Source organism: Ursus americanus, chromosome 17, assembly GCF_024610735.1.
Source record: "Ursus americanus isolate L20-20 chromosome 17, mUrsAme1.1.p, whole genome shotgun sequence".
Taxonomy (NCBI): domain Eukaryota; kingdom Metazoa; phylum Chordata; class Mammalia; order Carnivora; family Ursidae; genus Ursus; species Ursus americanus.
This window is the reverse complement of record NC_142143.1, coordinates 9,877,742-9,898,667: the sequence shown is the minus strand read 5'-3', so window position 1 is coordinate 9,898,667 and position 20,926 is coordinate 9,877,742. Positions and strand designations below refer to the sequence as shown.

The 20,926-nt window shown below is 53.6% G+C and overlaps 1 protein-coding gene across 3 annotated transcripts in view; it reads right to left on the bottom strand.

Moving 5' to 3' along the window:
• TMEM184B (transmembrane protein 184B) overlaps positions 1-18,574 on the bottom strand; it is a 47,097-nt gene extending 28,523 nt beyond the window's left edge. For 2 of the 3 annotated variants that reach the window (XM_045779483.2, XM_087868708.1), the window contains exon 1: positions 18,469-18,574. The gene's annotated coding sequence lies outside the window, so the exon portion shown is untranslated. The remainder of the gene's footprint in view (positions 1-18,468) is intronic. The other variant, XM_087868709.1, reaches the window with a different exon arrangement.
• Positions 18,575-20,926: the final 2,352 nt, after the last annotated feature.

The following is a 20,926-nucleotide window of genomic DNA, read 5'->3' as shown; positions in this document are numbered from 1 at the left end:
CAGCTGTATCCGTAGTTGCCAAAACCTGGAAACGATCAACGCGTCCTTCAACAGGCAGAAGGTTAAACTCCCAGTATGTCCAGATCACGGACTACTACTCAGCAATAAAAAGCAACAAACTATCGACAGCGGCAGAAATCTGGATGGAGCTCAAGGGCATTCCGTTTAGTGAGAATAGCCCATCGCAAAGGTCACATACTGTCTGGTTCTGTTTATATATGACATTCTCAAAATGGCGACTCTATAAAGATGCAGGACAGATTAGTGGTTGGCAGAGGACAGCAAAGAAGGGGGTGTGTACAGAGAGAGGGCAGCACGGGGACTTCCCTCCAGGTGATGAGATCCCTTGTATCTCCCTCACACACACACACACACACTCACACACACATGAGGACTTCCCTCCAGGTGATGAGATCCCTTGTATCTCCCTCACACAGACACACACACACACACTCACACACACTCACACACACATGAGGACTTCCCTCCAGGTGATGAGATCCCTTGTATCACACACACACACACACACACACACACAGGGGGACTTCCCTCCAAGTGATGAGATCCCTTGTATCACACACACACACACACACACACACACACACACACAGGGGGACTTCTCTCCAGGTGATGAGATCCCTTGTATCACACACACACACACACGCACACGAACAGTGAAAACTGAATAAGGTCTGCAGTCTGGTTAACAGTGCTGTACTAACGTCCACTTCTGGTTTTGATCATGGTCCTATAGCAATTCGAGATGTCACCATTGAGAGCAGGGCACATGGGACTTGGGGTACTATTTTTGCAACTTCCTGTGAACCTATAATTATTTCAAAATAAAACAAGTTTTTTATTTTTTTAAGATTTTATTTATTTGAGAGAGAGCACGAGCGGGGGTGGGGGAGGGCAGAGGGAGAGGGACAAGCAGACTCCTGCTGAGCGTGGAGCCCACCATGGGGCTCGATCCCAAGACCCTGAGATCATGACCTGAGCTGAAGTGAGATGCTTAACCGACTGAGTCACACAGGCACCCCAAAACAAGCTTTTTTCTTTTTAAAGTCCTTATCAAATAGAGATGCATACTGGATTATTTAAGGGTGAAAAAATAACATGACTTCTGGGATTTGTTCTTTATAAGGGGGAGAGGGACACAGGCAGCAAGGCTGTAGGACAGCCCTTGCTGTCGAAGCGAAGTGACTACGCGCAGAAATCCGTTCTATTATTTGCTCTACTTCTGTACGTTTGAAATTTTCCATAGTAAAAAGCTTTAGACAGTAGAACAGAATTTTCCACAAAATTTGTAACGAGATGGGCAGTGACTCAGGAAACAGTCTGTTTCAGACATTTACTGGCGATCTCGTAGAAAAGCAATCAGAAAGACCTGTCAAGCCTAACAACTTAGCTCAACACATCTTTCTTTCACAAAAAACTTCCGCATTTGTCCATGTTCTTCTACGAATACTGGCTGTCAGGATACGCTTCCCAGTGAAGTTTCTGAAACATCTTTAAGCATGTTTAATACGTCCCTTCGTGGGAAAGGCGTGTTATCACGACAAATGAGAAAAGAACTGCTCTTTTAGAAAACACCGCGGCCGGCGGAGCATTCTGGAAAAGTGTATTTGGGAAATGTTGGAAATGTTTCTACTGTCACAGGATTTTGTTACCAAAAACAATATAAGTCTGTAACTTACAAAAACTCTCACGTCTGAACTAAAAACCTACGTAACAGAATTTTCTAATCTGTTCAAAAATTTCCAAAGCATCTGAGTGGGTTTTGGACTCCTGTGTTAAGAACTTTAAAATAAAATACCTTCCATTTAGTTGACAGAAACATCTGATTGGCATCAGGAAGGATGGAAATGTACTAGCCAAATTTCAACAAATCCTCTGCATACGCCGTGGACAGGATGGAAAGATGAGTAACCCAATTTAGAAAGCAAGCCAGTGATGCGTTTCCTCCGGGTGCAGCTACGTGTCTCAGGCAGGGCTCTCCTTCAGAGAGGGCAGCCATTAAACCCAGATAGCTAAGCAGACTGAACACAGGGCCAGCCCTTCCACCTGCTCGCTCACACAGCAAGAAGGCACACTTTCCAAAAATAATCAAGCATATGAAGCCAGGAGGTTTTTGTACCACCAACAAAATTAAAAAAAATAAAATTAAGTATTAGATCTTTAGCTCAACCTTTGATTCCTATTTCTGGTGTAGGTTTTATGTCTACGTGGTCGAACAGTAAGGGAACACATGTATGCAGCAACATGCAGGTACTGGGGGTACATACCCAAAAAGTTTTTTACTGATAGGGATGCAGCCAGTCGCTGACAGGGTTCCCTCTTTCCCCTGAGGCCTCTGTCCCTCTGTCCTTACGCCTCCCCTGGTGTCGGGCCCGCTCCCTCCAACAGAGGCCGAGGCAGACATAAAGCACAGTCAAGACTTGGTCCCGCCTCTCTCCCAGTGGCCCACCTGCCGGCCAGGCGGCTCCACACCTGTGCCCTCACCTGCACGCCCACTTCTTCTACGAAGAAGCCAGGCTACGGTCCGTACTTTGTCCAAGCTCTGAGTCAGGGAAACAGCTGGAATCCCAGCGCTGCCACCCAGCTGTGACTGGGCAGGCGCCTGGGTGTCTCTGAACTTGTTTCCCGGGTGCACCATGCCCACCTTCGGCCCAGTGAGTTTAGGAATTCAGAGTTTTTCCGATTTAGAAAGGATCTGATTTAGAAAGGATTACAGTGTTGAATATGGTGTGCACAGCGACTCCCCCAGAGGGGTGTGGGCAGCACCCAAAAATCAAATACATAGTATTTCCATAGAGAAACATGAGATATTTTTAAAGAACATAATTAGTCTCACATCAATTCAGGTCAGATTTTTTGCCACGAAATTAGTTTGCTGCAGGCTTGGAAGAACCTTTGGGATTTTGAGTGTTCTGGATTCCAGAAAGGTGGGGGCCTGGGCTGCCCTCCAGCGCTCCAGGGAGGCTGATGCTCGAAGAAGCAGGAATCCAGCGTGGTCTACTTCTTACCTTATTTTCAGACGTGACCACATCCCTCTTCCTGACCTGAGATGCTCTGGGCACGTGTCAGGATCTGATGGTGGGTGGAGTGCAGTTCTGACCCCTCTGTGGAAAGGCCAGGGTCCTTGGCAGCTGGGTCCTAGCCTCGCCCCAACCCACCTTCCCACCGCCTCCTCCGGGAGGGTCCCTGCACACTGGTGGCCCCCGCCTCTGCCCTGGTCCTTGTGGGGAGAGCCACCTCTTCACTCCCAAGCCATCCTCAGCGTCATGGCCTCCCAAGGGCCAGCCCACTCCCGCTCAATCACCCTGTGCTCACTCCACGGCACTAAAAGGTCAGCTGGGACGCTGTTCTTGTCTCCCCACACGAGTCATCGGTCTCTAGGCTGGCACAGAGTCAGACACATAGTAGGGATTTGGAAGAGAAGAATCCACCAACGGGCTGACTGTCTGGCATTAAGCCACCTGCCGCAGACCACGGACTTTCCATCACTCGGCCCCTCCCCACGATGGACACTTGCCAGAGCTCGGCTGAAGGACCTGGACCTTTGGCTGGAGAGACGGGCTGGGTGAGGGCAGAGGCTGGAGGCTGCATCACACGGCCCCACACTCATCTTCCAAAGTGAAGAGGCCACACCAAGGAGGGCAAAGGGACTTATTCAATGAGCTCCAACAGGACACAACCCCGTCCACCTGCTGGCAGCAGCAGGAAGATGAGTCTGCCAAGATGGAACAATCTAGCAATATTCTGTTGCTTCGAGAATAAGGACGCTCCCAATCAGATGAGGCTAGAAGTCCCCTGGGGCAGGAACACGGACTGAGGAACCTCTTTCATGGGGTACTGTACTCTTACCTATCTTCTCCCCAACTAGCCTGCAGTCTCCTGGAGGTCAAAGGTCATGCCTTACGTCCTGGCAGCGGTCTCAGGGCCTGCACACAGCTCACACTCAATATGCTCTGACTGGCTAAGGGAACAACTGAATGAGTGTTTGCCCTTTGCAGTTCCTTCCAACTCTGAACGTCTGCGATGCCCTCCATCACCACCATACCAACTCTGGGGAGTGGAACTTTCTCTTGCCCCCACCCACAGATCTTTGTCCCAGTCAGCCTCGAGATACCGCCTTCTATGACCTATCACCGTTTGCTCAAGGCACGTCTTCCCTGGTCTTCCAGAGCATTTACCACTCTGTGATTAGATCTGTTCCCTTATCGCCCTGTGAGCTGGGCTCCGTGAGGGCAGGGATCAGGTGCCAATGTGGAAGAAGCATTTACTGACTGATTGCTTAGGGGACAGAGGGAAAAACATGAACAGAGGCATGGAGACAGTATGTGGGCAGGCACTCGGCCAAGAATGTGCCCAGAGCAGAATTTCTGCATCCGGACCTTGTTAAAGATAGGGGGCGGGGTGGCCTGATTGACAAGACCACCTACGGCTCTCTAGACTGAAAAGGCCCTCCTGACAGCCCTGGGAGGTGGCTCTTGTTGCAGCCGGAGCATCCAGGCCGGGGTACAGTCCTCTGGGAGGCCACAGGGAGCACCAGAACACAGAGCCCCACTGGGTCACCAAGGCACAGGGCTGGACGGAACTCACCTTGTGGGTCGGAAAGCCAGGCTCAGGGGAACAGGGTTGGGCAAACCCAGCTCACGAGAAAAGGGAGGAGTGTCAGTTTATAAATGTCCTCTTCATCTCCAATCAGGGGCCCAGGCAGGCCGAACCAGTTGCCAGACGGGTGCTTGAGGGCATAGAACCAGGGTATAGAGAGTGGGGGGGGGGGTCCAGAGTAAAATCCAGGCAGGCCTGGCAAGGCCTAATGAATGAAGCCAAGCCCTAGAAAAGCCCCCAGAGTGCCGAGACACTCACTTCCCATAAGAGAGCGCCTACTGCCATCTTTCCCTCACATTCATCTTCCAAAGTGAAGAGGCCACACCAAGGAGGGCAAAGGGACTTTGGCAAGACAGCTTCTGGCTAACTTCCTCCTGAAGATACCCACCTCTTCCAGAAAAGCTACAAAGCTATGTGCAAGCTCGGTCAACTGCCTTGGAAGTTAGGGGTTTCAGAGAACACCTCACCACCTCAGAGGCCTTTTCATTTCATGTTGGGGGGATACCTTGCTGTTACCCCCACCCCGACTTCCTGTGTCAAAGACTGAATAATGCACCCCCCAAAGATGTCACATCCCAAACCCCCGAACCTGGGAATATTTTGCTGACATGGCAAAAGGGGCTGTGCAGGTGTGACGACATTAAGGCCACCGAGAGGATCCCTGATTATCTGGGTAGGCCAGATATAATCACAAGGGCCCTCACGAGAGGGAGGCAGGGGGCTGAAGGAGTGAAGGAGGCAGTGTGACAATGGGAGCAGCCAGGAGAGACTGGAAGGTGCCAGGCTGCTGGCTCTGAGGATGGAGGAAGGGGCCCCGAGCCAAAGAATGCAAGTGGCCTCTGGAAGCTTGAAAAGACAGATTCTCCCGAAGGAGCACAGCCCTGCCAACACCTTGATTTCGGCTCAGTGAAATACATTTTGGACTTGTGACCTCAGAACTGTAGGATGATAAATTTGTGTCACTAAGTCACTACGTTTCCGGCGGTTTGTTGTCGAAGCCGTAGGAAAGCGATGCATGCAGTTTCCAGATGAGGAAACAGAGGCTTGGGGGGGTACCGCCGTTTGTCCACAGCCCCCCGTAAATGGCTCGACACCGCCCTTGCCAGCCATGGGCTCTGCAGGCGAACCGCCTGGACTCGACTCCCGACCCCGCCACTGACTCGCTCTGCGTCCGCGGCCAAGTTACATAAGCGCTCCTTGCTTCAGCTTCCCCGGCTGTGAAATGGGGTTGCAGTCATTCAAGCCTGGGACAGAGCTGCGAGGAGCAAACGGGGTGATGCGCCAGGCATGGCCCTGTGTGACCTGATCTATCCCAACTCCTCTCCTGCCTTAGAGCCACTCTGTCCTTCGGTAGGTCTCTGAGCCCCAGGCCTGTCCTGTCTCTGCTTGTTTGCTCTTTTTTAAACCTTCTGAGGTCATATTTTCATTTATTAGTTTTAGGTCCAAGCCCTTTTGAGCTGCGGCCATGAAGTGCTCACTCACCCACAGGCCGAGCGAAGCTGGTGACCTGTTCGCACGCACGTCTCCGGAATATTAACACGGCTTGGGAAGGGTTTTGTTGAATAGATTTAATTTTTTAAAAAGATATATGAAAGGGGCGCCTGGGTGTCGCAGTCAGTTAAGCGTCTGCCTTCGGCTCAGGTCACGATCCCAGGGTCCCGGGATCAAGTCCTACATCGGGCTCCCGGGGGAGTCTGCTTCTCCCTCTGCCCCTCACGCCACTTGTGCTCTCTCACTCTCAAATGAATAAAATCTTCAAAAAAAAAAAAAAAAGGAAAGAAAAATATATATGGAAAACTTCCCATCTTAACCAGCTCGCCAGGTGGAATCTGACTTAGGAATTGCTCATCTGAACCGACCACTCGCCCCGCCACCCCCGGCACCTGCGACAACAGCCCTCCCGCCTCTCCAGGTCCAGGGGCTGTTAGGCTCTGTGAACTTCCGGGGGGGGGGGCTGCCTTCTGGGGGAGGCTGACCCACATCCGAGCAGGTCAGCAGCCCACGGCCTGGCCCTTCTCCAGAGGGGATTAGAGGAACAGAGGCCCGGCCGCTGGGCGGTTCTATCCGGGCAGCCTTTGGGAAGAGGATCACGTGCCCTCACGAGGGGCAGTGTCCCCTCTCAGCCCCACTCCCTTCCGTCAACACCCACAAGCCAGGCCACTCCAGCGGCTCCTCATCTCTCCCCCTTCTCCCGGGGCCAAGTTCCCACGAACCTCCCAACCACCAAAGAAAAAATCCTCCAATCCTGTAGCCCTCCTTCGCTTGGGGCGGGGGAGGGGAGGTACGGGCAGAAACATAAGGGAACAACAAAGTCATCCAAAATTCTTCAGCAAGGGCCGACTTAATTCAGCCTTGTAATTAGGTTTTGTTTTGTTTTCATACATCCCAGGCCAAATCTTGATCACTCTAGTTTTCTCCCAAACTGCGAGCAGATAGGCCAGTGCTCTGCCTCTTTAGCCGAATTCTGTGTCTCCCTAAACGTGACCACCTTTCCGGCCACCTAAACCCCATTCCTCACAGCACAAATGGGTGCCCTTCAGATGCAGAACCCTGAACCTCAACTGTCCTAATGCCCCGTGAGAGCAGGAGACCCCTGAACCTGCCCCACCCCCTGGGGCCCCTTGAGCAAGGAACCCGGCTCCTGCCCGGGGTGCGTGCGTGAGAAATCCCAACCTGAAGTTCAACTCACGCAAATACGGACTGAGGGCCGTGAGCCAGCATCCTCCCGAGGCAAACGTACACCCAGTGGGTGCACGCGTCCCACAGACAAGAACGAGAACCTTCTCAGCAGCCCGGTGTACAGAGTGAAAAGGTGGGCCACCACCCCACTGCCCACCCCCAGGAGAGCGGATACGTAAATGGGGTACGGTCAAACAGTGGACCCCTACACAGCAGGGAAAAAGAACACAGCACTGCTGGTCGCAATCTGGACAAATCTCACGGTCTTTTCTATATGACTCCATTTCTGCAAAGATCAAAACCGGGCAAAACTAGTCAGAAGTGATGAGGTGTGAGCAGTGGTTACCTTGGGAGGAGGCCGCAGGGAGCCTTCTGGGCTCTGGGTGTGTTCTGCAGCTTCCGCTGGACATAATTTATATGGGGATTTACAGGTGTAAAAACCCACTGTGTTGTAGGCCTAAGACTAGTGTACTTTATTCTAAGTCAAGTCAATTAACCTCCTTGAAAGCTTTCAAAGTATAAATATTTACCTGTGAGCACCCTCTGTATGCTAAGTCCAAAGGGTATCTCGGACAAGACGCTGATCCTTTACAAGCTTCCGGTCTGGTGGGGAAGAAAAAACACTCAAATAACACAAGGCTGCCCGTGGCCGTGGGACAGGTAGTGAGGGTCAGCCAAGGGGATCAGTATTACTCGTGGTTTTGGGGGAGGAGACAGAAAAAAGCTGATTAAATGCAGATTTTGGAGGTGGCCAGACTGGGGTCCAAATCCAGCTCCTTGCTGTGTGACCTGGACAAGACGTTGGCCCCATTTCCTCTTCAGTAAGGGGCAGTCACAGCAGCCGCACCTGGAGGGTTCTCAAGAGGGTGCCCGGAAAGAACTCACAGCGCGCTCAGGCCTCAGACTGGTGTCACGCTGGCTCGGAGGCTGTGCCCACCCAGCACGCACTGGGGTTTGCAGACGTGACCCAGGCCCTGTCCCCAACAGCTTCCAATCTCGCATGGACTTCGCCCTCAAGGAGCTGCAGCTAGGGAATCAGACGCTTAGGACACATTGTCAAAAGGCTCCGTGCCAGGGGAGAGGAGCAGATAAAGAAGCCATGGGGGTCAGAGGGCCCTGCAGGGGTGGGAACTGAGCGGGGGCCTCGCAAGGCCCACAGGCTTCGGCGCCTGGACAGGAGCCTGCTCCGCAGGGAGAGGCCAGCAGGGAGAGGGGCCTGCGTGAGCAGAGGCAGGCGGGAAGTCAAGGAGGCACAGAGAAGGAAAAAAACTAGTCAAGTGTGGCTCAAGAAGGGGCCCAGGGGGGCCCGGCTAGCTCAGTCCGAAGAGCGTGCGACTCTTGATTTTGGGGTCAGGCATTCAAGCCCCATGCCGGGTGTATTTTATTTAAAAAATAAAATCTTAAGGAAAAAAAAAAAGAAGGGGCCCAGGAAAGAGGGCCTAGAATGCCCAGGGCTGACTTCGACTTTATTTTGCTGTCAGTGGGGAAGCCCTACCGGTTTCAGAGGTCAGGAAGTGAGCTCCGAGCAAGGATTTAAAATGACAAGGCAGCCGATAGCAGTATTTTGGAACAACGGGTGACTGACTACTTTCTCCAGGGCTGGGGCTGGGAGTCCTTTTACCAAGAAACATCCAAACCTTCACACCTGGTCTCCTGTGAGACCCAAGCATGCATTTTGTTTGTCTGTTTAAGTAAACTCTGTCCAGCGTGGGGCTCGGACTCAAGACCCTGAGATCAAGAGTCACGCGCTCTATAGTCTGAGTCAGCCAGGCGCCCCCAAGCATGCATTTTTGATTAGATGGTGGCCGGGGCCTGGTGAGGTGGGGTGGTCCTTGAGGGAGTGGCCGAAGACTTGACCTTCTTGCCCTGGGTGAGATATAAGGACACGTTCTTGTGGTTGTTTACTTAATTTTACTTATTTTTTTTAAAAAATCATATATTCCCATGATTCAGCACTCAGACGGTTCAAAGGGTCTCTAGTGAACAGCCTCCTGGCACCAGCCCCATCCCAGAGGCCCCACAACCGCTGACTTCCTCAGACCCCTGAGACCCTGTGTATACACGTAAGCCAACACACCTCCCTGCACCTGCTTCTTCCAGAGCAATCCATCTAGGTGACTGCTCCGTGTCTGGGCATGGAACTTCTACCTTATTTTCCACAGCTGCACGGTATTCCATGGTTCACACGGAGCATAATTTGTTCCTGGCCCCCTGCAGATGGACATCAGATTCTTTCCAATCTTTTGCTAGTACAACTAAGGCAGCAATGACTAACCTTCAAATAAATCATTTTGCACACATATTAAAACATCTGTAGGATGAAGTCCTAGAAGTCCAACCGCTGGGTGTTGCTGGGTAAAAGCGTACAAGAGTCTCTAATTTTGAAACTGTTGCCAGAGAGACAGGATACATTTAAATCCTCATCCAGGGGCACCTGGGTGGCTCAGTCGGTTCAGCGGTTCAGCATCTGCCTTCGGCTCAGGTCACCATCCCAGGGTCCTGGGATCGAGCCCCACATCAGGCTCCCTGCTCAGTGGGGAGTCTGCGTCTCCCTCTCTCTCTGCCCCTCCCCCCTGCTTGTGTTCCCTCTTGCTCGCTCTCTAATAAATAAAATCTTAAAAAAAAAAAAATCCTCATCCAAAAAATAAGCCTAATTATTAGGAAAAATACTGACAACGTGTAGTTTTTAAAAGTGCCCAGATGAAGAAACAGTAGAGCAAAGCCCAGTTCAGTGGACAGAGCACAGGGTCAGGAGATGGTTCTGGACCTGAATCAGCCCCTACTCACCCAGAGCCCTGGTCCACTTGTACTTCCTCATCTGTGAGTGAAGGGCCAGACCTGCTCAGCCCCTCAGCCCTTCCCGGAGCAGACAGACCCTGACGCCCTGGTCCCAGAACAGGTGGAAGGATGGACTGTGACCGGAGTCGCCACGACACCCAGCCATAATTGGTCTCCCTGGGCATAGGGGCCGGGGGCCAGGGGAGGGGCAGGCCACAGAGTGCGTGCCAGAGCCAGGCCTGGCAGGAGGGGGTAGGAGTGGCGAGCCCCAGAGGACCAAGAGTTTCCAGCCTGGCCATCCCAAATGAGTGGTAAGCGTCTCTTGCTGTCTTCCCTGCATGGGCTGCTGGGACACCACAGCCACACCAGACACGCTCACGCTCTACGACACTCACTGCTGCGTCTACCGTGGACCCGTTACATAACGTGTGCCTGACCGCAGCGGCCACCTACACCTCACTCTTCAAGTGGGCAGCCGGCGGAGGATGGAGGCAGGCCTCTGGATGCCCAGCGTCCTCCCTGCGAGGACAGCTGGGTAAACACGGCGGGCAGGGCAGGGCTTCCTCCCACCTCCACAAATCCAGCTCAACGACGGAGAACTGGGATTGAAACGGTTTTCTGCCCCCAGCAGAGTAGGAGAGCCTCTTGGCAAACCAAAGACAGCTTTCGGGAGGAAGAACCTTCGCCAACCTTCCTGTTTCCAGCCCATGCTTTGCTCCAGTGGACGGGAGAGCCAGGAACTCCTCCAGATCAAATCACACTTAAATGCACTGACGTTATTGCTATTAAAATTTTTCTACAAAAGCGGGGCGCCCGGGTGGCTCAGTTGGTTAAGCGTCTGCCTTTCGGCTCAGGTCATGATCCTGGGGTCCTGGGATCGAGCCCTGAGTCGGGCTCCTTGCTCAGCAGGGAGCCTGCTTCTCCCTTTCCCTCTGCCACTCCCCCTGCTTGCTTGCTCTCTAATAAGTAAATAAAATCTTAAAAAAAAAAAAAAAGCACAGTGCATCAACTTTTGTCTTGGTAAACCTAAATTCTCACATGTACTATTTGTTTAAAATCCACAAACTCATGAAGAGATGTACCTTCTCTTCCTGGAGGTGAGGCAGGGCACGCAGACGCCCTGGGAGAGCTCACTCGGCCTCCCCTCCTCGACTCACCTGCCTGTGTCTGCCTGTGTGTGTGCGCTCAGGGTAGCCCCACTGCTTGGAAAGCCTTCCCCCACTGCTCCACCTGCCAACCTCCACTGACCATCAGAGCCCCCAGCTCAACCCACCCTTTCCCCAGGAAGCCTTGGCCCCTAAGCCCCAGGAGCCCCCCACCCCACCCTGGCAGCTCTGACCTGATTCTCTATAAGCACACCTCCCAAGTCTAGGCAGCAATTCCACCTGCTGGGCGTCTGGAGGTGGGACTGCAGGCTCCAAGGGCACAGCTGTGCTGGGGGGCCACTCAGAGCAGCAAAGGCACAGGATTCAAAATTGAAAACGTGCGAGCTTCCTTCCATAGAATCTCAGGCCAATTCACCCTTCTGAGCCTCATTCTATCCAGCGACAGGGTAGGCACAATAATTCCAAGGCTCCAGGGCCACTGGGAGGATTAAATGAAATAGTTTATGTGAAATGTAATTAGCAAACTGTAAAGCCCTACACAAATTCTGGTGAGGATTAGCAATATTGCTATTAATTAATATGTTAATATTAGTTGATAGTAATATCCTCACACACATCCCTTCACCAGCCCACCGTTGTGCCTTGCAGGCACCCAAAATGATCGTCAATGGAGTCCCAGATTCCGTGTGTTCTAGATGGAATAAAAAACACAGGCGCTACAGCCAAAGGCCAGGAGGCTCTGCCGGTGGCCCCCGCAGCGGCAGCCATGGGGTGAGCTCTTTTTCCCTCAGAGCCTTCCTGTAACTGATGACCGAGAGGGCTTTGGGGAGCAGCATCGCCTAGCAGAGCGGAGGTTCTCAGCCACCTGCCAGCAGTACAGGGCCTCCCCGGGGGCCAGGCTGTCCACAGTCGGAGCAGGAGAAAAATAAAGGTAGGCAACTCCACGGTGTCCTCCAGGGTGGGCAGGCTGTCTGATGCGAAAATCCCTGCAGGGTGACAGATGCAGCAACTTCTAGAGGTCTCACCCCACCCGCTCTGTTGAGGTGGCGGTGGCAGGGCCAGCGATCCCTAGGACCACCCACCGTCGCAGGCACAAGAGTCCACAGAACATGGGTCCCCAGAGAGGAGACCTGAGTCTTCGGGAGGCTCACTAGACAAATTTCAGGTTGGAAAAGAAGCCACACACACACACACACACACACACACACACACACACACACCCATTCTCCATCCATCTTCACGTGAACTGCTCTGACTCTAAACCAGGCCCGACCCTTGGGGAGCTCAAGGCTTTCAAGGCTTTAGAACCAGGGACCTCAGCGGCACCCAGGAGGTGAGCAGAGGAGTTACAAGTAGCCCCACCAGTGGCAAGCGACTTGCCCAAGGTCATCACTCCGGTTCTCTGACTTCCCTGCAGTTCTCTGCTTGCTGCTCACGGCCCTAACAGCACCAGGGGTTCTGGCTTTTAACTTCTGTGACTCTGTCGTATCTATGACTAACTTAATACTGTCAGGGGGAAATGCTTATGACCTGATGTTACGTGAACAATGAGATAATGCAGGATTATACCTAGAAAGCAAATACGCCCACGTCAACAGTGATTATTTCTTGGTTATGAAAGTGGGGGTAATTTGTAGTGTTACCCACCAACCTTCTGTGTCCCAAATTCACTACAATCAACAAGTACTATTTTCAAAAGCAGAGAAGCCTATTGTTTTTCAAAGGCTGAAACACTGAGATCAACCCTGCAAACTTTCCATTAAATACTCCATTACTCGTGTGTGACTTTTTTAAAACAGAGTAGAGCTGGAAGTGACGCAGGTCAGGCACAAAGGTTTTCTGGGTGGGATCTTCCCCCTCTGGCTTCCGCCCCAGCGGAGAAGGAAAAGGAGTGACTGCGGGGCTTCCTGCCTCTCAGCACAGGCCCGAGACCTCCCAGACCCCAGGCTGTCCCCTGTGCCCCATTGGCTCCTGATGGAAGTTCTGCTCTAATCGACAATCCTGTTCTGATTAGTCCTGGCCTTAGTATCTGTCACTTCTTGAGAATAATTCCAGCTTTACCCCGAGCGGCAAGGACAACAACCTACCCCGCCGTTGATCTGTGTTGTCGAAAGCTAGTTCAGCCTCTACTCCGTGCAAGGCGTCGTGCCAGACAGGGAGCCATTGGTAACCCAAGGCTGCAAACGACCAACCAGAGGCCACACATCTTCCTTCCAAGCTCTGCTCTGGCACAGGGTCTCAGCGGCGCTAAAACGGCAGCAGCAGAAATGCGCACAAAGGCTGCCTGGGTGTGCGGCCTAATTCCAGCACGTGGACTCCCTCTGCTGTGGTGCCCGCCCCCCCCCAGTCCTGAGGCAAAGCGGGGTCCAGGAATGAGTGACTGCAGAGGATGCTGGTGGCTTCGCCGCACTGCTCTCACGCCCCTGCACAGCATCCCACTCGGCAAGAGGTGGAAGCAAAGGCGAGGGACCAAGAGAAAACCCAAGACTGTTGGGGCGCCTGGGTGGCTCAGTCATTAAACGTCTGCCTTCGGCTCAGGTCATGATCCCAGGGTCCTGGGATTGAGCCCCACATCGGACTCCCTGCTCAGCGGGGAGCCTGCTTCTTCCTCTCCCTCCACCGCTCCCCCTGCTTGTGTTCCCTCTCTTGCTGTCTCTCTCTCTGTCAAATAAATAAAATCTTTAGGAAAAAAAAAAAAAGAAAGAAAACCCAAGACTGCAAGACCGTCCCAATTCTCTCAACAGCCCCCTCTCACTTTACTTCTCCCCCTTCCTGTGTCCTCTCTGAGGCTGCGAAGATCACATTCGATTAACATTTATTGAGAATCCACTGGGTTAAGACCAGATGCCAAATAATTTTACAGACAAGAACTCAGACCTTGGCTTTGCACATGCTGTTCCCTCTGCCTGGAACATGCTTCCTCTCCTTCCACACGATAACAGCTTCAATGTCACCTCCTCAGAAAAGTGCCTGCCCAGGCAGGAATGCCCTGATGTTCCCTCAGGGTGCCCACGACAACTGCCACTGCTGCCGCGCTTGCGGTCTCTCTCCCCCGCAGAACTCCACCCCGCGAGGGCCGCCCCTTGCACTGCCTGACACATGAACACGCGAGACTTTATTGTTTTTTTTAGATATGTTTTTTCTTAGGTAGGCTCCACACCAAATGTGGGGCTTGAACTCACGACCCTGAGATCAAGACGCATATGCTCTACCACAGAGCCAGCTGGGCGCCCCAGCAATCCTTCTGTCTCAAACCGAACAGCCTGTAAGGTAACCCTAACAGCCAGTGTTCGCTGAGCACGTGCGGAGCGCTGTGCTGAGCTCCCTGCAGACGTGAGGACCACGCTATTACTATTCCCATTTTACAGATGTAGGAAATTGCATCAGTTCCGCCCTGTTTTTAAAGAATGGAAATTAGAACCTGGTAAGCAACTTGCCCAAGGCCACAGGGCTAAAAAGAGAGTGAGGATTTAGACGCCTCCCAATTCTCTCTCCAGGCCCCAGGACAGCTCGGCCCCTTATCTTCCGCTCTCCCCAGGGCCCAAAGGGGCGTTTCTTTTTCCTGCTGCCAGTGACCATTCATCCCTTTCCTGAATTCTCAGCCTCCTCTCCCAAGGCACCCAATACAGAAATCTCCCAACTCCCCCCCTCCTGTCCTGCACCCCGAGCTCCCACACCTGACGTGGCGTCTCGTGCAATGACCCCTTGTCTCTCGGCCCCAAAGGCCCAGCGGCTAAAGCAGCCGCATGAATGCTGGCCCCTGGACACCCAGCGAAGTAAGCAAGGAGAGCACGCATCTTCCCAGTGAACTCATGTGTGGGATCCGCAGTTAAACCCAGATTCCCAGGTGCCAGGTCCTGCTCTGTCCCTACTCCCCTCTCATTGTATTTAGGGCACCGCTGCTGAGCCTGGGGGCATGTGGGGTGGGGGGGCGCACAGCCACCATAGCTCTCAACAGGGAAAGGGAGCCCACATTCATTCCAGATCTAAGGCACGAGAAGTCGGTGAGGTCCCACAAGCCCTGGGAGAGCCAGGAAGAACACGGGTTCATAGCCAGCCCCAGAAGCCAATTTGAGGGCAGACGCCATGACAGAGGCGGCCGGTCCTGGGTCACACAGGGTCATCAAAACTAGAAGCTGCTGGAAGAAGAAAAGGGACCTAAAAAGGACGCCTGTGGGAAAAGCATCCTGAGGGAAAGCAAAAAGAAGACAGGGAGGCTGGGTGTTCTCAGAGTCCCCTGCACGAATAAGGGAAGGACAAGAGATGCTTATGCTGTCCCGCATGTGTGTGACACATGGCTGAGGACCTCAATTCCTTTCTGAAACCTTCAGTGGTTCCCTGTTGACCACTCCGAGGTCAAGTTCAAACTCCTTAGCAAGGCCTTTAAAGATCTTCATACCCGGGGCCCACTGCAGCCAGGTCTGGGAGGCAAGGTATCCCAGGCCTCCACACCCCAGCCCAGAGGCTCTCATCCTTCCGGGTGTAGGGCACTTTGCTCCTAGGAAGACTTCCGGTACACCCCGGGGGTGAGTGGGGCAAGAGCATGGGCTCTGAAGTCAGACCCTCCGGTTCAGAGCTCAGCTCCACCAACTACGTCCACCTGAACCTGCCAGGCTGACTCTCTGCAAAGCAGGAAGGTAAGGATTCCCACCTCACCAGGTGGTGGGGGGATAAAACGGTCATTCATCAAAGCACTTTGAGCTGTGCCTGGCACACAGTAAGTGCTTAATAGACAAGCTGTTGTTTCTATTGTCCTCTGCACCCCGTTAGGGCCTCTGTTTCAACCACAAGTAGAGCACTGTCTTGTGCATAGTCGTTACACATTAGACTCCCTCAGCCAACCAGAGCCTTTTGGAAGGCACCACCCACCATTCAGGACCCGGTCCCCTGAGGCCTAGCAATGGAGCCCGGCACACAGTAGGACTTCAGCAAGTGCTTACTGCCCCCGGTGAGGGTCCGTGGCAGGCCCCACACAGAGCTCTCCCAGGACCCAGCTGCTGGCCTTCCACAACTCACACACCAATTCCCCAGGCTAAATGCCCCACAGAGTGAGAAGGGCATTCGTTGTTACTCGGTTTCAAAACAATAAAGGGCTGTACTCTCTGCCTTACTGAGGCTGTTTCCACTCCAGGGAATTTACGGGGAGAAATGAGCACAGCGGGGACTGGAAATGGCGCTGAGCCCCTCTCAGGGAGAGAGCTGGGCTGGCCCGCCACAAACCAGGAGCAAAACTTCAAAGGCAGAGCGGGAGCAAACTGCCTCCAGACAGAAGCCCAAGCGCCACAGAACTCGGCCACCAGGAGTGAAGTAGGACAAGGAGATCACTCACACCCATTCTGCCTTGAAGGTCTCCTTCCTGCCCACTTGGAGAGCTTTGAAGGGGTTCCTTAACCCCCCACGTGGGAGGAACTTACAACACATCCAGAATCCCAAGGGCTGCAAAAGGCACCTCAGGTTGCCTATGGTCTGGGGGGCAAGGGGTGGGGTAGGCGGGATTTCACAGTACCTTTTCCACCCGCACAGGCTATTGGGCCCTCGTATCTGAATGGAGGTCACTATCTACACCCATCTACACCCTTCTCCCCGGCAGACCCGGAGGCCCTAAGCCAGCACCAGGTCCCATTCATCTTCAGACACCTGTGCCCCTAGCACGGTGCCTGGCATGTGGACTGTTCAATCAGTTACAAGGCAGCAAGATCTGGCAGCAAGAGAGGTCCTGGCTCAAGGAAGACTCTATCCAGGCCTGCCATGTGCCACAGACAAGTGAGTCATGTACTCCCCCTGGGTCTCAGTTTCCTCAATTGCACACAGGGATGACAACAGTTCTGTACTCACACAGCCGCTGAGAAAATTAACTGGGAAAACATGTGTGGTAAGCACCAAAGACAAATGCTCGTCATCCTTCAAGCTTCAGCTCAGCTGTCCCCATGTGTTGGAGTCTTTGCTGCGGGCCATGTTCCCCCTCTTCCAGCAGTGAACCCACACTGCACTCCCTCTATTGTTTTATATTTTTCACATGGTTGCGATTACTCGTTTCTAAGTTTGATTCCCCCACCGACCTGAGAGCTCCCGGAAGCCAGGGGCATCGTGAGTTTGTGTCCAAGGTCTGACAAAATGGGCACACAGGTTGGGCTGCTGGGGCCCTCCCAACCCATGGTCCCAGCACTGGGACCCTCTGACGAGATGTCCCGATGTGCAGAGCCAAGGGGGCCCACCAAGCATGCTGAAAAGGAACACAGATGGGAAGGGATGCTGCAGACAGAACCTGCGAAGGAAGTCACACCTCTGAGACCTGCATCTCGTCCCTCGTCCGCAGGCGCAGGTGAGCTTGTTTGCCGGGCTGACTCTGCAGCACACAGGCCTCCAGGGCACAGATTGCCGCTGCTTTCCTTACATAAAGCACCCAGCCGTCAGATAAATAATACATGGCCTTCACATCACACACAGGTAGCAGGCGTGCAAACACAGGCCATGGTGCCCTGGGTGTGCGGGCACACCCATGCATATGTGTATGTGATATCTGGCTTTGCGTGACCCAGAGAGGATATGGATTGGAAACAGATACCCAGGCCCACCCCCGCAACCCTGCCTTGCGATGGCCGGGAGTCAACTAGCACCAGACCTAAGCAGTGTGCCCAGAGAGGAAATGTACAACCCAGGGGATGGCTACACACACCCTAAACCAGCCTCTGTGGTCCCTTTCCAAACAAACATCCTTTGGAGCCCCAGGTTAGCCTCGGTGCCCCTCCAAGCAGCTGACTTGTATGCAAGGCGTGTACACCCTGTGTGCATGCATCCCCAGAGGCCTGGCCAGGCCAACCATCCTCCCAGATCACAGCCACCCGCACAGGGCACCGATGCCTCCCCCACTCGGTGGTGCCAGGCGCCAGCACACCCACCGGGCTCACACAATCCCACTTGCAAAAGGCCTGTCCACCCGCTCTCCCTCTCCCCCGGCCACCCCCACAGGCAGGTCCGATTACAATCCAGGCGAGGGCCTGCCACGTTGGCCAGGAGGGGGCCAAGGCACACCCACGGGCGGCCCCGCGACCCCGCAGGACGGGGAGGAGGCGCAGGGCGGGACGGGCTGGGAGGCGGACGCCCCCTCCCTCCTTGGCCAGGCCGGCCACCTTCGTACCTTCCCCGCCCGGGGACCTGCGGCCAACGCGACCCGTGGGGCACCCCCCTCCCTGCGCGGGCCTCCCCAAAACGGAGCAGCCCCCCGCCCCCGGGAGCCCGCAGCCGCCCCCTTCAGGGCCTCCGGCGCGAGGCCGACCGGGCCGGGTACCTCAGGAGCCCATGGCGGCGGCGGCGGCGGCGGCGGCGGTGGCGTGTGCGGACGGCGCGCGGCGGCCGGACTCAGCGGGCGGGGCGGGCGGGCGGCGCCGCAACCCCGGTTTCTCGCCGCCGCCGGCGGGTCCCGGGCCCAGCGGAGTGCCGCCGCGGCGCGCCTGCGCACTGAGCACGCCTCCGGGGAGGGCGGGGCGGCGAGCGCGGGGCTGAGATCACCCGCCCGGCCTTAAAGGGGCCGCGCCCGAAACCCCCAGCCCGCCGCGAGGTGGGTGGTGGGAGCGACCTCGGTTCTCCTGCCGCTCGCAAACAAACCGGCCAAAACCCGTCTCGATTCGACTCCCCAACCCTACCCACCACAGAGCTTCTGGGGGTGCACGGACCGAGTCCTGGGCTCCAAGCTCTGTCCCCGACACTCGCGGGCTCTCTGGCACTTCACTTTCTTAACCCTAATTTCCTCCACTTGGGCCGGTTTTGAAGTCGGAACAATATATAATGGCTATTTGTCGAGTGAGGGATGCGTGTGGAATTGTGAAATTAATATGTACCGAAGTGCTGTATGCAATCAAGCGAGATGAAATTGCAGAGCAGAGAAAGAGACTTTCTTTCCAATCCACTTAGCGGCGCTTCATTCTTGCCCCGCCTGTCTCTAGGTGGCCTAACTAGCAAAATTTTTCAGATGTCATTCAAGCTGCCTACCCCATTGCTCTTTGCCAGGACCACACCTTACTAGGTTAACTGAAAAACAATCAAGTTCTGGCATTGGTGTGTTCCAGATCCCCAAATTTATTTTTATCCCCTTGCCAGACTCCTCCCTTGAACTGTCTACTTAACACCTCATACTTGAGGTCCAGGAGGCATTTCAAAGTCAATGTGCCTCCCATATACATAAAAACCTGCACCCTCACAGCCTCCCCCAACAGCGGTTGGCAACTCTGTCTTTCCAGTGCCCCGGGGCCAGAATTCCTGGAGTCATCCCTGAATCCCTTACCCACTGAAGCAGAAAATCCTTGGCTCTACCTGCAAAATATATCTAGACTCTGACCTTTTCCACCCCGTCTCCTCTGCTAACACCCTCATCCAGTTTCTGCCAAGGATCACTGCAATATCCTTGTTATAGACTGAATGTGCCCCTCCCCATTCATATGCTGAAATCCTAGCCCAATATGATGGTATTGGAGGTGGGGACTTTGGGATGTCATTAGGTCATGAGGGTGGAGCCCTCATGAATGGGATTAGTGCCCTTATAAAAAGGATCCCAGAGAGCCCCCTGGCCTTTCTGCCATGTGAGAATAGAAGAGGTTGGCAATCTGTAACCCAGGAGAGGGTTCTCACAGATCCCAATCATGCTGGCAGGCACCCTGATCTGACACTTACAGCCTCCAGAACCGTGAAAAATAAATCCCTGTTGATAAACCACCCGGTCTATGGTAATCTGTTACAGCAGCCCAAACTGACCAAGATTATCAGAACAGTTCTCCTAACCCGTTTCCCTTTTTCCAACCTTGCCCCAGGCTGTGTCAGTATGGGAGTCAGAGGGATTCTTTTCTTTTTTATTATTATTTTTTAAGATTTTATTTATTGGGGCACCTGGGTGGCCCAGTGGGTTAAGAGTCTGAGTGGGTTAAGAGACTGAGACGGCATGAGCAGAAGAGGGAAGGGGAGGAGCAGAGGGAGAGGGACAAGCAGACTCCCCACTCAGCACGAAGCCAGACATGGGGTTCCGTCCCAGGACCCCGAATCATGACCTGAACTGAAGTCAGATGCTTAACCCACTGAGCCACCCACGTACCCCAGAGGGATTCTTTTAAAACCTAAGTCAGAACATGGCAGATTTTTGCTCAAAAACTTCCATCACCTGCCTCCCCCCCCCTTTCATTCTGAGTAAAAGCAAAAGTCCTTACAAATCCCTACAAAGCCTTGCTTGATTTGGCATTCTGAGGCATGTCTGACCTCATCTCCACCTCTTCTTTCCCTCCACACTGACCTCTTGCTGTTCTGAGAAAAAATCAAGCATCCCCTGCCTCAAATTCTTTGCATTGGCTGTTCCATTTGCTAGGATCACTGTTCCCTCAGAGAGCCCAATGAGCACTCCCTCATCTTCTTCCAGGATCTGTTCGATGTTCTCACTCAGTGAGGCCTTCCCTGGCTCCTTAGTAAAATTGCTAAGCCGCTTACATGCGCTCCTGATTCCCCTGTTCCATGCTCTATTTCCCCCATATCACTTAATTTCTATCATAATATATAGTTTGCCGTTTTTCTGTTTTTCTTCCAGCGGTAGAACATAAGGCCTGTGAGGACAAAGATGTTTATTCTTTTTGTTTCCTGATGTAACCCCAGTACTTAATACTGGGGCTGGCACAGAGAACACGCTCGAAGAGTATTTGTCGCATTAATGAATATCTTCTAGAAAGAGTCCTGTAGAAAACTTTCTCACCCAGCCTCAGGTAAGAAGT